Source organism: Cynocephalus volans, chromosome X (assembly GCF_027409185.1).
Source record: "Cynocephalus volans isolate mCynVol1 chromosome X, mCynVol1.pri, whole genome shotgun sequence".
Lineage (NCBI taxonomy): Eukaryota > Metazoa > Chordata > Mammalia > Dermoptera > Cynocephalidae > Cynocephalus > Cynocephalus volans.
In genome coordinates, this window is record NC_084478.1 from 36,637,877 (window position 1) to 36,655,945 (window position 18,069).

The following is an 18,069-nucleotide window of genomic DNA, read 5'->3' on the forward strand; positions in this document are numbered from 1 at the left end:
AATGTTCATGTCCCTCCAAAATTCAAATGCTGAAGTCCTAATTCCCAAAGTGACAGTATTAGAAAGTGGGGTCTTTGGAAGATTATTAGGTTCAGGCGAGGCCACGAGAGTGGGTCCCCCGTGATAGGATCAGTGCTATTATGGGAAGAGACCAGAAAGCTTGCACTCCGTCTCTCTCCACCATGAGAGGAGACAGCAAGAAGTCAGGTGCCTGCAAGGCAGACCTCACCAGGAACCGAATCTGCCAGCACCTTGATCTTGGACTTTGCGGCCTCTAGAACCTCAGAAAATGAACTTTCTGTGTAAGACGCCCAGTCTGTGGTATTCGGTCGTTGCTGCCTGAACTGGTTAAGACAGATCTTTTTTGTAGGACCATTGGAATATATGTACCGTATAAAAAGCACCTATCATGATGACTCACACCTACTGGGTGTTTAAGAAATGGCAGTGATGATGAATTTTACCCAGATAATACCACCCTCCTTTTGGGGAGTTTTTGTATGTTTGTTTGTTTGTTTGTTTGTTTTCTTAATGCCAGATATGTCAGAGAAAATGCAATTTCAAGGAAGTCCAAGGCAGACAAAAAATTACTTTAGCAAGTGAAATTAGATTTTTCCTATTAGGGCATCTGTTATTTTACCTGGAGGTAGGGGGTTCTTCTCCGTCCAGATACAAGTCAGAGCCCCTAGAATTTTTTCAAGTACGAATTCCTTCCGTGCTTCCCAGTTAACCTTCCATCCAAACCGCCTCTACTTTTCTTCATGTCTTCCCCCCCAAAATTTAGCCCTCCTTTACAATCTGCCAAATGACACTCAAGATAACACAATTAGAATACCCTTTTAATGCAGTGGAATCTGGTTCTCCAAGACCAAGGCACAAAGCGGCCAGCACAGTGGCTACTGTTCAAGTCACCTCACCATTATGTATTCAGATACTCCAAAAACACAATGTGCATGGAACACTTAGTTTGTGCACTGTGTTCCACTGCACTGAGAGGAGAGCAAAGACACCTTCTCTTCATGCCTGTTTTAGTCCGTTTTGCGTTGCTGTAACAGAATACCTGAAACTGGGTAATTTATAACGAAGAGAAGTTTATTTGGCTTACGAGTCTGTGACACCTGCATCTCGCATGGGCCTCATGCTGCTTCTACTCACGTCGCAAAGTGGTAGACAGCTGGTGGGTACAAGCAGATTACATGGCGAGAGAGGAAGCGAGAGAGAGAGAGAAAGGAGGTGCCAGGGTCCTTTAAACCAGCAGCTCTCACGGGATCTAACCGAGCGAGAACTCACTCCCTACTCCTCCTCCCCTAGGGAGACCATTAATCCATTCATGATGGATCCGACCCAATGTCTCAATCAGTTTCCAACACTGCCACATTGAGGATCAAATTTCCACATGCTTTTTGGAGGGGACAGCACATCCAAAATCCGTCAATGCCTATGTGGGCTAAATTGTGTCCCCACAAATTTATATGCTAAAGTCCTAACCCCCAGTACCTCACAGAACATCCTTATACTTGGAGATCAGTTCTTTAAAGAGGTGACTGATTTAAAATGTGACATTTCGGTGAGCCCTAAGACATTCTGACAAACATCTTTCTAAGAACACAGAAGGAAATACCAGGGACATAAACACATAAGGAGATAACCATGAGAACAGGCAGGAAGTGGGCAGCCTTCTGCAAACCAAGGGAAAAGGCCTCAGGGAAAACCAATCCTGCAGGCACCTTGATCTTGGACTTCCAGTCTCCGCAACTGTGAGACAATTAATTTCACATGTTTAAGCCACCCTGTCTACGGTGATTTGTTATGGCAGCCCTAAGAAACTAATACACTGGCCTACGCAGAGATTTCTTCCTGGATTATCTCTGATGCCAAATTAATCCTTAAGAGCATGCGTTAATGGCTTTCTGTTTGCTCCACTGGCGAGGAAGGAATTCCCACACTCCGTTTCTCTGTTATCCAAACGCAGAACACTGGACACCGGAGAGATGAGGCAGTCACCAGGTAATCACATGTTCTCATACACTCACAGCCTGGGGGAGAAGTTCTCCACCTGTCACACTGGGCATCGGGGGATTGCACTTAGGAACAGAGTAATGAAGTGGGGTGTGTGGGAGGCTGGACTTGTAGATCAAGCGGAAAAGGTGGTCTCCAGTGCCCATGGGAGAATGTGAGTGGCTTGAGTGGCTTGCTTAAATATGTCCACCGATAGGGAGTGGAATAAGGAAGATCTGTGCCTGGTCCCCTTGGTTAAAAACGGTTGTTTGCTAGGGGACCTTATGTGCAAGTGCAGTGTACAGAGGGCAACTTGAAGTTAGGCCATTCGAGGCCCCGCTGGTTTAGCCTCATGTCAATTCAGCATGTATTGTTGGGCATTAATTTTAGTCCTCAAACTTCCGTGCAGTTTCCCTTCCAAGGGCTTTCTCCCCTGAATTTGAGCCACATCATCTGAGGCTCTGGCCTCTGCTCACCAGTCCCACCGTCTCATCTACTGCACTATGCACATTAATTTTCAAAGTTACATCATATCGATTAACTTCCCATTTCCCAACAATCGAACGGCCTTGCCTAAGAGCCTTTGTATTTTACTGCACTCTCTTGGAACACCCCTCTTGTCTCCCATTCTTTTTTCTTGCCTGTAAGTCCAAAGGAGTATATCAACAATCTCCTTTTTGATTTCAGCTTCCAGCTTCTAACATTCTATTGGCAGAAGCTGGGTCTTCACATCAGCATCCCCACTGCTAGCACCGAGCCTTCCAAAGAGCAGATGCTCAGTTGATGTTTGGTGAATAAGAGAGAGAGTGAGCAAGAGGTCTAACTTATTGAGATTTTATTTCTGCTACAATTTTTAATAAGCTAACTATATCAAGGTATAAATAATTTAATTTTACAAAAAATAAACACTAACAAGAGTGAGGAAAAACCCAGAATGATCATGTTTTATTTTGTTTCTATTCAGTTATGGCAAGTATTTTTTTGTGGAGTTCTTTCACATTCCCAAGAAAATCCCTATTGTAATGTCATACTTTTTTGTCTGGATGACCAAAAAAAAAAAAAAAAAAAAAAAAGGAGAAACCTTAGACTTCAGTAGATGTGGGAGAAGCTCCTGGACGTGGTGGTAGGATATGCCGGGCCACATCGGTAGTGCCAGGCCCAGCTGAAATTTTGGCCCGGACTCTCTCTTTCTCGAATCTCAATGCTTCTTCAAACTGCGTTGAAATGTCACTAGGAACAGTATCCTTGACCTTGGCCACAAACTCAAGAAATTTCATATAGCCGTTTTCGGCACAGGCTCTTGGACCCCACCGGAATTCGTAGCGTGTAGGATCACCGTTGGGCACCAGCTGGTACTCCAGGAACTTCAGCCTCAACAAAACTTCGGTGACGAGTTTCCTGGGCTCTCCATAGATGAAGTGCTTCCATCCAGCATATCCTCTCATGATATTCAGGAATTTCCAGATGTCTTCCTCAGGGACACAGTTGACCTTCACAAAGATCCCACCCAGGAGATTCATACAGAGACGTGTTTTGGGTAACCCTCTACCAGCATGAATTCTTGCATTGCTGGAGAGTTTTGGTTTGCTGAGAAGGTCATACGAGTGACTGGTTGAGTCGATTTCCTTCACATCCACTGCAAAAACAACCTCAATTTGTTCAGAAGCCGTCTTCAGGATCTCAGCAACTGCTCCTCGTGCTTCACATCAACAATCTTCAGCATCTCTGCCCTCATAATGGGTTGTTTCATTTTGTACCTGTATAAGAGGAACTCCTCCAACAAACCCCCCTTCACAGTCTGACAATCCGTACATACGCTCTCATCGAAGGTTGAGGCCTCTGAGCAACACGGATATTCTTCATCTTTGCTGTTATCCCCTTCGTTAGATCCTGCGTCAAAAACGTCTGCACAGGTAGTGGTGGTGGATGGTGCTCCCCGAGGTTCCTGGGAAGTGCTACCTGACCCAGCAACAGCTGAGCTCTAGGGAATATCCCTGAGAACAGGAGAGGAAGAGGGGTGGGTCTCTTCTTCTTTCACTGTGGCCCTGGCCCGAGGTCCCCCATGACCCTGGAAATCATCTTCGGCCTGGTGGCATGTCTCACGGGTGTGGACCATGAGGAATGATCAGTATGCTCAGGACCAGCAAGCAGGCATTTGGGTAGCAGAACAGATGGTGAGGGCCCACTGAAGGAGGAAGGGCGACAGGGATGGTGCAACTTCTCCATGGAAATTCCACCGTGGCTACAACGAAGACTACAAGAAAGGCTCCTGAGAGGGCAGTCTGCAGGGATCTCTCTAGGGTCTTGTTCTCCTGAGACCCTTCTTGCAGAAGTCAGCCTGACAGAACTGCCGAAGGCCTCCCAGAGATTATGGCAGGGGCAGGCTCTGTGCCACCTCACTTTTCTGGGGGTTGTGGTCCTCTAAGTCAGCATGCAAGGCTGTGCATTTGATTCCTTGCAGGACATGGGGCACCTCCCTCCTCTGACCTAGGTATCAAAGCATCAGATCAAGGTTCTGATTCCCTGAGGCCCCAGAAGGAGAAGTCAGGGAATGCTACATGAGGATACCCATCTTCACCGTTCCAGGGGTGACATCAAGAATCAGGCTCTTTGGGGCTCTCTCTGTTCAGGGTAGGGCTGTGCCCTCAGTCCTCGTTCAGGGTTTTCACCTCGACTTCTTGCAGGCACCGGATTTCCTCTTTCGTTCAACATCCGGTTACTCAATGTACAATAAGGCTCTCATGTTCATGATAAGCCTGTACAATAAGTGAGGAAATACTCAGCCTGACAGCCCTGCTTCAGCCTTCTAGGTCTGAGAGAAGACACAGGCTGGTCTCTCTGTGACTCCATTTATTATGGGGTATTAGTCTCTTCACTTCTCATTCATCAGAGTCTTCGTCTTGGTCCCTGTACCTTCTATGAGAGGCTTTTGGGGAAATGCCATATCACTTCAATCTCTTGATTAGTTTCCCTTCTGCAAACCTTGCAGGGGAAAGGCTGTGTCCCAGGAGTGATGTGAGATGGCGAGGCCAAATCACAAGCAGAGAGCCCAGGACGGGTGTCGTGCTGACAGAAAAAAAAGACACACACACACACACACACACACACACACACACACACACTCACATACACACACACACACATACACACACACACACCCATACTGATTTATGACTTTGCTTCACCAGCCAGACATAGCCACTTATTTAACTTCTCTTCAAATATATCTACTTTCTTTAGGGAAGGACTATGCCTAATGATTTTGTGAGCCCCAAATCTTTTGAGTTTTACCAAAGCTGATTTCGTAGATGATGAAATTGTCAACAAATAACTTCTTTCTCCTTTCACACCTCACATTTACTTTAGTATTTTTATTGCTTATCCCTTGGGCTATGTATTCCAAAACAGTACTTTGGGTATGCGTTTTATCACCTGTAATACATTTTGAGGTAATGAGCAAAAAAATAAATTAGTGACGAAAGGTCTGCCTGAGGCTGGGAGTGGGGACCACTGGGGACTCTGGAGGAATTCAGAGCCGGGGTCTAGTCCAGGGCCTATGCCACTTGCGAGCCTTGTGAATCTGAGAAAATTGCAAGTTCTTCATCTGCAGAATAAATCTGATAAATCCTATCATGAAGGACTTCGGCACTTACGTGATGCGTACGAAACACCTGGCACAGTGTTGGGCAATGGTTGGGTCTTTAATGAACTACCAAGATTATTTTGATCCAAGATGATAACAACCTTCCCTCACAGAATATTACTTCCAGAATATATAAGAGAATATGCAACTGCAAACCACATAGAAATCCACATCACCCCAAATGCTGCTGAGCATAAGAAGTGTGCCCCCATTTGAGCATCCATCATTTAATTTAGTTGTGGGGTTGTGTTCTCTAGCTGGAGGCAAATCAAGTTTCATGTTTTGTGTCGGGGACCGACAACCTCCCTCCAAGGTGCCTTTCCTTCTAAGCCACCTCTATTTCCATTCATTTCATCATCAGCAAAAATCGACCCATCCAGTAGAAGTTCACAAATTACACTCAGAATAATCTAATGGACATCCCCTTTTTTACTTTTATTTTATTTTTTATTTTTGTCTTTTTCGTGACTGGCACTCAGCCAGTGAGTGCACCGGCCATTCCTATATAGGATCCGAACCCGCAGCAGGAGCATTGCTGCGCTCCCAGCGCCAGACTCTCCCGAGTGTGCCACAGGGTCGGCCCTTGAAATGCCCTTTTAATGGTGTGTGTTCTAGCTAGTCCTAGCCCATGACAAGAGTGACAGTTCTGTGGGTTCTCAGCATCTCATCTCAAGGTGGTGTCACTCATATTTCCCAGAAACTCACTCGACATCATGTGCCCAAAACACCCAGTGTGTGCACTGTATTCACGTGCACTGATACATGCGCTTGGGAAGCCTTCCACTCCTACTGCAGATGAGGATTACTTTCTGGTATGCACAAAATTGCAAAGTAACTGTGAGGCACAGTTTCCCATACCTGGCATAGTCTCTGAACGCTGAGATGAAGCATCTGGGGGCCTGGCCCCTTTCCATTCAAACCACCCTTATTTTTATTCATTTCATCACCACCCAAAATCAAGACCTTCTTGAGAGTTGGACGAATTACACTCAAGATAACCTAATTATATCAACGCCCTGTTAGGGAGTGGGCTCTGACTCTCCCAGCACAGGACAAAGAATACTGGCACAGTGGTTCTTGACATCTCATTTCAAGCGAGTATCACCCTTATTTCTCAGAATCAATCTGGAGAAATAGTGCAGAAGACACCTCGCTTGTGCACTCTGGTCACCTACATTGGGTCAAGAGTTCAGGACACTTACCATCCCTAGCCCAGGTGGAGATTCCCTCTGTTTTACCCAAGGTTCCAAAGTAATTGTTAGGAACAGTTTTCCTTCCCACCTTTTAGTCTCTAAACTCTGAGACCCACCATTTGAGGGTCTGTCCCCTGCTCACAGTTCTCACAGCCTTATCTAGCCGACCATTCCGCTTAACTTGAAATATCCTTCTTTAAAGAAATGGTATTGTCCCAGAGCTTCAAACTGCCTTGCTTCAAGGTATTTCACCTTGACTGCTCTCATCTGGGACCTTCCCTCTAACTCACCCCTTCTTCATACTTGTCATTTAGTTAGATCCTTGAGTCCCACCGTCTTATATAAGGGCAGCCTGACTCTCACAATCTGTGGGCAGTGGCTCAGGCTTTTTCCTACCTTCCTCAGTACTAGCATGAGGCCTTCCAAAGAAGAGATGCTAAATTAATGGTTGCGGAAAAAGAGAGACAGGAGCAAGATGTCTGATATATTATGATTTAATTTCTCCCACAGTCTTGAATAAGCTAGGGAAATCCAGGTATATAACTCTTAGTTTAACAAAAATACTAAAATAACAACACAACCAAAATTTACCAACACTTATTTATGATTTTCTCTTTTTCTTGACTGTAGGGATTTGCCAGCAGGATTTGTTTACAGATCCATGAAAATCCCCGTTCCATTGCAATGTTACCATGTTCTAGATTATAAAAAATGATAAAAGTTTTCTACAATTTGTATAATATTAAAACTCTAATTTATACACCTCATTAACAACAATAAATGTGTGGTCCATAGGATTTATAATCTCATGCTCTGAAATTAAGTATGGACGTAAAGAATCAAGTAGAAGGCGATAAAGCATTAATTCCGACAATTTTCTTTGAAACTTGATATCTATACATGTTTTCATGTAAAGGACACGAGGAGGAATGTGTGAATAGTTTATTTGGAATTATTCAATCACCTCAGGTTATCTTACAGTTTTCCAAGCTTTTAAAAATCATTTATTGTCTTCCTGTAAGTATTTCCCTGTTTTTTTTTATTTTTCCTTTTATTTGAGCTCTGATTTCTGTGGGGTGACCTTGTCCCTTGACCTTAAGTGTTCATAAACTGTTGCGTAAATGACAGTGTAAGTTAACTGCCACTCAACCATCATACGTACCCGGCGAATGTTTTCCAATAGTCTTTTTTCAACACGACCTGGTCTGCTGGCATGGAGGGACCATTCCACGTTAGCCTCAAATCAAACAGATAAACGAGGAATACTCTGTGTTCCTTCTCACCCCTTCCTTTTCCCTCCAATTGCTAACTATTCAAGTGTTGTTTCCTTTTTTCCTGTTTTTTTTTTTTTTTTTTTTTTTTTCCGATCCAGCTAGGGAGAGTCTTGCTGAACGCCCTTCTCTGGCTTCTAGAAGTGCTGGCTTCTACGTGATGAGGTGTGAGGCTTTCCTTGCCTCTTTTTTCTTATTATCTGAAAGAGCATTCTGAGGAATATTGAAGACATCTTAAGGTCCAGGCACTCTCTACTCTGTCTTTCTATTTATTTATTTGTTTGTTTCTTTCTTTCTTTCTTTCTTTATTCTGTCCTTCTTTGTAGAAACCATCCCCAGCCTCCCCACATGATTACCATTCTCAAAATGCTTTGTAAGATGGGAGAAAGGGAGTGGAAATATATATATATATATATATATATATGTAAATACATGTATTAAATATATATATGTGTGTTTGTGTGTGTGTGTGTGTGTGTGTGTGTGTGTATACGTGTATAAATATAGTATATATTTTACTAACCTTTCTTCTGGGCCCCTCCTTTGGCTATTGGAGTTCTGATAGAAGAGGTACTCGAGGTCTGTGTGAAGATAGTAGGATACGTAAGTCTTCTGCCTGCTGATGTGCTTGAAATTGCGGAGTTCACAAGATCTAGTAGTTTTGTACAGAGGGCAAATGAGAGGCACTTTATCCAGTCCCCAAAGAATTTCTAATCGTGTAACTGATAATTCATCTAGAAAAACCTGAATTTTTCATCTTTGAAAAAATGGGGCTTCCTGGACCTCACAGAATATTATTTGTCTACAGTGCTCTTCTATTTTATACTGTGAAGAGGTTTATTATTATGCACAAAAGAGCAGTTGGAAATCTGGTCGCTTGCAATAAACAAGAAGACCTTTACTTGGACAAAGATGTTGCATTAATAAAACACTATGATAATAGAAAATAAGGCTTTGATGCAAGTTGCAAACAAGGTTTTGAAATATGTAAGTAAATAAGTAAAGGAAACAGTATTTGAAAAATCACGACCAAAAAAATTTAGTCATGTAGAACCGGAACACAAAGAAGATGTACACTGCAGTCTTTCCAGTCCGGCCCGGGTCCTCTATTACTTAGAACATTAACTGATTTCTTCAGCTGAGGGTGGAGAATCTCCCTCAGCCTTCTGGTGACATGGGAGAAACTGCTGACTTGGGCCCTGAAAGTTGCACTGGCCGTGACTTTAGTGCAAAACCTGGCTGCATGTAGGTTTTTTCAAAGCCACTTTACAATGGGACGAGAAGACACTGGGGACGATATCATGGACTCTGGCCAAAAAGCACTAACCTTTCATCTTGCTGGTTTCAGCCTGGTCTCCTGAACCCCATAGGAATTCATAGCGTGGAGGTTCACACTTGTGCACCTGCCACTGCTCCAGGTACTTTTCCTACAGCAAATCTTTGGTGATGAGCTTCCTGGGCTCTTCATATATAAAGTCGCTCTCCCAGTATATGCCCAAATCTTATTCAGAAATTCTCAGATCTCCTCTCTCTAATGCAGCTGCCCTTCATGAGGATCACACCCAGGAGCATCATTAGAGACGGGTCTTAGGCAACACCTTATGAACACTCAGACTCCCATTGTTGGAGAGGTTCAGTTCACTGATAAGAGCATCAAAGTGACTGCTGGGGACATCTTCCTCTCGCTCAAGGCCACAGACAATCTCTGTGCACTCGGAGGTTCTCCTGAAGATTTCAGGGAAATTTCCCTTGCACTTTCTGTTGACAATGCTGCTGTTGTAATGGGCTCTTTCATTTTATACTTCTCCAGCAGGAATTGTACCAACCATTAGTGACCCTGATTAGAAAGTCTCTGCATGAGCTCTGGGTGGAGGGTGCTGCCAGGGAGGTGCTTGGTCTTTCCTCATCTTGGCTCTTGGCAGCTTCATCAGATTTATGCATGAAATACTTGCAGAAGCAGTGGTGACAGACAGGCTCTATGAGACTCCTGGGACACGTGAGCAGCAGGGGTGCCCTGAGGAGTACCAGGCAGAACAGGAGAGAACGAGAAGGGAGACTCTTCTTTCTCTCCTTCAGTGGGCCTTGAGACCCCAGTGGCATTTCCCATGGGCACGGAGCATACTCTTCCGACCCTGAGGCAGGACCGTGGTGAGAGACAGCAGACCGGAGAGTGGGCAGGACGGCTGGTAATGCGGGCACCTGGAGAAGGGAGAAGGAGATGGTGTGAGCACTTTCTGCAGGGAGATCCCACCTTGGCTTTAATCAAGGCCCCCTCTGCAGATTTCTGGGAGGGCACTGCTCTAGGAAGCCAGAGGGTTCCCTTGGTCAACCTGTCCCCTGATAACCCCGTGGAGGAACTTAGAGTGAGTCTCAGGCTGCAGGCTGCCAGCTCAGCTTGGGGTTTATGGGCTGAGAACAGGGGCTGGTCATGGAGCTCCCTGCGTTTTGGGGTGGGGAGTCCTCTCAGTTCACATTCAGAATCGTCAGGCCAACTGTTGACAGGGCCAGGGACCTTTTTCCTACGCTGCAATAAAGATGACAATTCAAAGCTCCCTGGAACCCACGAAAAATAAGTGAAGGTGTTTCTCAGCCCACCATCTCTGCCAGGGCTTACCCAGGGCTGTTAACTCTTGGGACCCTGTGTGTTCTGGGATCGCTGGATTCTCATTCTTATTCAGAGTTCTTATCTTGGCTCCCCGTGGGTCTGGGACCCAACCTTCCACTCCATGGTGGCTTCACCTTAAGACTAAGGATCTTTCCCTTAGACCCAATATAAAGAAGCAATGTCAGAGCCTCTGGCTGACAGCCCTGCCCTGGCTCTTTAAGTGCCGAAGGCAGGACTGGGGCTGGATTTCTTGGTGTCCCCTCTACTGGGAGGGAAAGGTTTGGTCCCCTAAGCATTCACTCAGGTTTCTCCTTCTGGCTACTGAGAAGGCCTGTAGCTCCTCTCTTCTTTGACCTGAGGACATCCCCTCATGGTAAGGTACAGAACTCTCTGAGACCCAACAGAGGGAAGCGAGGGCAGCTTTATTTGGCCACACCTGCCTGTAGCCCCTCAAGACAGAGAACTTTGGCAGGCAAGGTCTGGCCTTGTGAAGGTGAGCTTCCTAGTGTGACTCGTAGGAGGGACTAAAATTCCTCCTTCTCTTGGCCTGTTACTGTCCGCCTCAGAACAAGGCCCTCATTTCTCTGTCATCCTGAGGAGGAATTGAGGGCTGCCTCTGCTCCACGTGTCATCTATGCCTGTATCTCCAAGGACTAACGGTAGGGGAGACATTACGTGCCTCCCCCGTTGTTAGGAGTTTTTTGCTCCACTCCTTCCTCAGGGCCCTCACCCAGACCGGTGGCACAATCTGGAAATTTTCCCAATGCTGACTCAGCCAGCCTCAGACCAAGATCCTCACCCCCCACAGTCCTCAGAGATGGAAGTCAGAGGGCATCACATCCATCCACAACTGTCTGGGTATTCTGAGAGCTAACAGCAGGGGAAAAACTCTATGGGACTCCACTGTTCTGGGGTTGGTGACCCTTTTAATTCTCCCTGAGTCAGGGTCTGGTCCTCTACCCTACAGTGACCTGAGTCCTCCAGAACTGAAAGTGAGTGGGTGACACATGTGGTTACCCCTTCCTGGGCCTTCCCAGGTCAGAAAGGGGCAGGACTTTGTGGATTCCTGTCTTTTCGGGGTTGGGTGCTCTCCTCAGTCCTCACTCAGGGTCCTTGCACTGAAAACTCATATGACCTAGAGTCCTAACCCCTTATGCTATGGCCTTTATTTCCTCGAGACTATCCGGAGGGTGTAAGAGTTGACTCATCTGGGTAGAGCTGCCTGTGCTCACCCATTGCTGACAGTAGAAGGATTCTGTGATGTTCCTGCTTATACGGTTTGAGTGGTTCCTTCAGTCCTCAGGCTCCTCAGCTTGGCCCTTGGCATGACCTGGAATTCCTCCCTGTGCTAGCCTGAGGCTGGCCCCTTAGACCAAGTGCCTCACATCCTTGAGATGGCCAAAAGGGAAGTGAACGGGGCTCATCAGTCCAGCATTTCCAGGTCTGCCAAGGACAGATATCAGTGCCAGGGCTCTGTGTGGCCACATTTGTTCTGTGAAGGGTAACATCATCCTCACTTAGGGTCATCAACTTCAGTCCTGTTTTTTTTTTTCTTTTTTTTTCTTTTTTTTCGTTTCAAAAATGACCAGGAAGGGGATCCCAACCCAAGCCCCAGCGTCATTAGCACCATGCTCTCCCTAGTGAGCCAACCGGCCACCCCTACACAAGGATCCGAACCGGCGGCCTTGGTGCCATCAGCACCACACTCTCCCAAGTGAGCCACGGGCCGGCCCTCAATTTCAGTCCTCTAAAGGACTAGTTTTCCACCCTCGGCTGAATGGAGCTGCTCCCATTAGACTAAGGGCTTCACAACCCTGAGACCACTCTCAGATGAGATGAGGGGGCACCTCAGCCTGCTAGCTTTGCCCTGCGCCTCTTAGGGCTGACAGCAGAGGCAGAACATGGTGCATTCCCTCTGTCCTTGGGTGAGTGGCCCCCACTCTCCTCAAACATGGTCTCACTTTGACTCCGGAACAGACAGACCTGGAACTCCACTCTCCACTGACCTGAGGCCACGCTCCTCACACCAAGGCCATCACCTTTCCGGAATCTCCAAAGTAGAAGTCAACAGGAACCACAATTGCCCTTGGCTATTGGGGTCTTCTGAGGAATGACAGCAGGGTCAGAATTGTATAAGACTGCACACTTTTGGAATTGGTGGTTCCCTCAGTCCTCATTCAGGTTTCTGTCCTTGACTCGGTGTGGGACGTGGGACGCCTCTCTACTGACCTGAGCCTGCCGGCCTCAGACCGGGGCTTCCACCTTCCTAAGAAACCAGAGGGGGAATGTCAGGGTGCGACGCTTTGGATAATTCTGCCTGGGAACTCTCTGTGGCCCCCTCTGTTATGGGGAATCCACCCATCAGCACTCAGTGTCCTTAACTTAAATCTAGGTAGGTCCTGTTAGGATCTCGTACCTGGGCACAAGTGAGGCTACTACCACCACTTCAAGGCCTTTACCTCCCTCAAACACCATTAGGGGGCACCAGACGAAATGAGAGGCCAACCAAGGCAGAAAGCAATACATAGTTCAGGAGGCCCCTACTGCTCCGGGGTGAGCGGTTCCTCATTTCTCCTTTAGGGTCCCTATCTTGATATTTATTACAGGCTGAGATTTCTCTCTTACTGACCTGAGGGTGCCACACTTACCAAAGGCTCTTAGGTCCCTGAGAACCTTGAAGAGTAAATGAGATTCACAGCTTATAGCCCTGCCTTGGGCCCTCTAGGTCTGACAGTAGGCAAGGAGCTGGTTTTTTAGTGACCCCTATATTCTAGGCCACTGATCTCCAGAGCCTTTAGTTATGGTGTTCCTCATCTTGCCTCCTTTCTCTGATTAAAAGCTTCTGGGAAATGTCGCACACCATTGAGCAGGTTCACTCCTGCAAACCTTGCAGAGAATGGCTCTCTGTCCTAGGCTCCATTTGAGATGGGGAAGCTACAGCAGAAGGCAAGAGGCCCGTGACAGGTGGTGGGCTGTCAGAGAAAAAACATTGTGATCTATTCCTTTGCTTCAAAAGCCAGACATAGCCAGTCACGTAGCTTTGCTTAGAAGAGATTTGATTTCTACAGGGAGAGGGCAGACCAGGATGATTTGGTGAGCTCCTGATCTTTTTAGGTTATCTGACATTGCATAGGTAGATGATCATTTTGTCACTAGATATGATGTTTTCTTTTCTTTATATATACCATCTGTTTATTCAACATTATTATTACTCTAGCTGTGTAATACAAAATTGATTTGTGGACAGGGTCCTTTTTATCCTCTTAGATACACTTTGCAGTGGTGAGCAGAAAAATGAATTACAAGATCCAAGATCTAGCTCAAACTGGGATGACTGGAACGATGTGGGCTCTAGACGAATCCAGACCAGGGATCTAGTGCTGGCTTTGTCAATTACAAGCTCATGAGCTTGGGAAACTCACAAGTTGCTCATCTGTAATGTGAGTCTGCTAAGTCATGCCTATCTTGGAGACGTGTTGGAGTGTATGCACTGTAGATAAAGCAAAAGGCATACGGATTAGGAAATATTGGGTATTCAATGAATGGCAGTTATCGTATGATTATTTTAGTTTTTATATAGCAGTATTATTTTCTATTTTCATAATGATATAATGAGAAACAAAATTGTCAAAAGTCTTGCAAACTTTTGAGACAATTTAAACCTACAGGTGTCCCTTGAATTTAGCAGTCTTGCTTTAAAAATGTTTTAGTGAACTCATTCTGGTTCTTATTGATCACTGGATTTAATATTGACCGTTTTAAACCCAGACAATACTACCTTCCAATCAGACTTGTTTTGTTTGTTGGTTGGTTGGTTGGTTTTTATCCACTAGAGAGCAGACAATATGCAGTGCACTAGAACAGAACATTCTCAAACAATCTAAATAAATCAGGTATCTTTTATTTATACTAAAAGAAATACTAAAAGGTATAAGGCCAACGAAGATTTAAGCAGCTTTTACATTTCCGTTTTTTACTCTTTTGTTCTCCTCATATTGTGATCTCAATTATTTTACTGTGAGTTTCTTTCACATTTCCACGAAAACAGCTTGCAAACTGTGTTCACGTGCACTGAATCCAGAGCACAGGACACTTTCTTTCCTGCCCAGACAGAGATTTGTCTCTGGCTTACATATAACCACAAAGTAACTTGTAGGAGCAGCTTTCCATAGTGGAAAGAACATTTGTGTCCCCCTCAAATTCATATGCTGAATCCCTAACACTCAATGGAGTGGTATTTAGAGGCGGGGCCTTTGGGTGGCAATTCTGTTTGGTTGAATTTTAAGGTTGGAGCGAGAGTGTTGGGATTAGGGTCCCTATAAGAAGAATAGGAGACAATAGATCTCTCTCTCTCTCTCTCTCTCTCTCTGTCTCTCTCTCTTTTCTTACTGTCCCTCTCTCTGTCTCTCAGTCTCTCTCCTTCTCTTGCTCCGCCCCATTCTCTATCTCCCCCCTCCTCTCCCCTCTCTCCCTCTCTGTCTCTCCCCCGCTCTGTCCCCCCTCCCTAATGTCCTCTTTTTTTCTCTTCTCCCTCTCCCTCTCTCCTCAATGTGATGATACAGTGAGAAGGCAACTGTCTGCAAGTTAGGATGGGCACCGTCATCAGGAACCGAACCTGCTGGTACCTTGATCTTGGATATCTCAGCCTTCAGAACTGTGAAAAATCGACTTCTATTGTTTAAGACACCCAGTCTACGGTATTCTGTTAGCACAGCCCCAACACGCTAACTTACACAGTTTTGTCTCTCAACTCTGAAGCACACCATCTGAGGGTATGGCCGCTGCTCACCACTTCCACGAACTCATCCTGCTCACCTCACAGTTTAAATAAAAATTACATCCCACCGAAGACTTGAATTTTTCCAATGCCCCAAAGTGCCTTGTTCAGGAAATTTCCACTAGATTGCATCATAAGGAACTCCCTCAACCTCACTCATTCTTGTTACTTTACTGATAGGCCAGAGGAGAGTGCAACATCTTGTATGATGGCAGCTTAGAGGCTCAAAAGTTCTATGAGCGGGGGCTGTGTCTTCTTTATTGCAGCATCCCTAGTTCTAGCACAGAACCTTCCAAAAAGCAGATGCTCAATTACTGTTTTTGAATAAAAGAGGCAGTAAACATGAAGTCTAATTTATTCAGATTTAATTTTCCTACTACCTTGAATAAGCTAAGATAAACAAAGTATGAATCATTTAATTTTACAAAACACTAACAGAAATTTGGGAAAGCGAGGATTAACTATGTTTTAATTTTATTTCTCCATTGTATTACCCACTATTACATTTAGTTCTCCACTGTAGTTTACTGTAGGGTTCTTTCAAGTGTCTAAGAAAATTCCTATTCTTATATCATATTTTCTTATCTGGGTGATAAAAATACAAACAATCAAACAAACAAACAAACCAACAACAACACAGACTTCAATAAGGGTGAGAACATTTGCTGGACTAATGGTCCAGGAGACCGTACTCGCATTGGCAGATGCCATGCCTGGCTGGGTCTACGGCTGGGGCTGTTTCTTCCTCATCTTCCATAGGCTCTGCATAATGACATAAGTAGTCCAAGGTGATGATTTCCTTGATCTTTCCCAAATGCTCCAGGACTTTCGTCTCGCTGGTTTCAACATGTGCTCTTGGACCCCACAGGAATTGATAGCACGGAGGATCACTGTTGGGGACCTGCCGGTACTCTAGGTAATTCAGCCTCACCAAATCTTGAGTGATGAGCTTCCGGGGCTCTCCGTAGATGAGGTGCTTCCTTCCAGCATATACTTTCATCTTATTCAGGCATTTCCAGATGTGTTCCTCAGTGGCACAGTTGCCATTCGTTAAGATCACACCCAGGACAATCATTAGGAGACCGGTCTTGGGAAACCCTCTGCCAGGACGCACCCTCCCGTTGTTGGGAAGTTTCAGTTTGCTGACTAGGTTATACGAGTGACTGGGTAAGTCGACTTCCACCACCTCAACTGCAAAGGCAGCGTCGACGTGTTGGGAGGCCCTCTTGAGGATCTCAGCAAACTGGTGTTTGTACTTACAGTTGATAACCTTCAGCATGTCTGCCTTCATAATGGGCTGTTTCATTCTATACTTGTAGAGCAGGAACTGCGTCAACAAAACAGCCTTCCTCATTAGAGGGTCTTCGCATGAGTTGTTAGTAGACAGTGGGTCCTCAGAGGTGCTTTTCCGTTCGTCACCTTGGCCATTGCAGCCTTCTTCACATCTAGTGCAAGAAATGCCTTCAGAAGTAGTGGTGGCGGATGGTGCTCTCTGAGGCCCCTCGGAACTGCTACATGACCCAGCAGCAGGCAGGCTCTGGCTATTATCTCCACAAAGAGAAGAGGAGGGAGGGGACTCCTCTGCTGCCGCTGCTGTTGCCTGAGCACCTTTCTCACTGGCGTGGAGCTTACTTTTCCGTCTCCGAGGCATGATGACTCTGGGGAGGGACAGTGGGAAGGAGTGCTGGCAGGACGGCTGGTGATGCAGGCACCTGGACAAGAGAGAATTACATCATGTGAGCATCTTCGGCGACAGAGACCACCTTGGCTTTAACAAAGGCACCCTCCGCAGGTTTCTCTGAAGGCACTTCTCTAGAAACCTACCCAGCTCCTGTTCTTCTGGTCAGCCTGTCTCCTGACAACCCTATGGAGGAACTTAGAGTGTGTTCTAGACTGCAGGGTGCCAGCACTGCCTGGGGTGTACTGAGGAGATGGCAGCAGCCGGTAGTGGGGGGCCTTCTGTTCTGGGGGGTGAGGGTCCCCTCAGTTCATCATCTGAATGATCCCGTAAATTGTTGCCAATCCTGGGCCCCCTCTATTCTGCTGCCCTCAAGTGGACACCTCAAATCAAAGCCACGACTCACTGAGACCACAGAGGTGGAAGGGAAGGAGCTTTTCGCCCCGTCATTCCTCTTAGGGGGCACCCAGCTCAAAGCCAGGCGGACTCCTCTCTGTCATGGGCTGTTTGGGGCTTCAGTTCTCATTCAGGGAATTCACCTAAGCTCCAGATAGTGCCTGTTATACATTTCTCTGCTGACCAGCGGCTGTACCCTCACACCAAAGATATCATCTCCTTTATTTTGAATATAAAGAAGTGAGGGGAAGCCTCAGTCCGACAGCCCTGCTGTGGGCCTGCAAATGATGAATGCAGGGGTGGGGCTCAGATCGTTTGTATTCCGTTCACTGGCGGGTGGTCCCATCACCCTTTCCTTTGAGCCTCGGCATGGCTTGGAACATCTCCTGAGGCCCCCTAGTAGGATACGAGGGCCGACTCACCTCCACATGGTATCCCAAGGCTGAGAATAGGGGATGGATTTGGTGGTACCCTCCTCGTCGATGTTCCCTTCAGACGTCAGGGTCAT

The 18,069-nt window shown here is 46.1% G+C and overlaps 2 pseudogenes; both read right to left on the reverse strand.

Annotated features, from left to right (window-relative positions):
* Window positions 1–3,080: 3,080 nt before the first annotated feature.
* LOC134367872 (melanoma-associated antigen B5-like) lies at window positions 3,081–6,353 on the reverse strand (annotated as a pseudogene).
* Window positions 6,354–10,177: 3,824 nt separating this feature from the next.
* LOC134367873 (melanoma-associated antigen B5-like) lies at window positions 10,178–18,069 on the reverse strand (annotated as a pseudogene).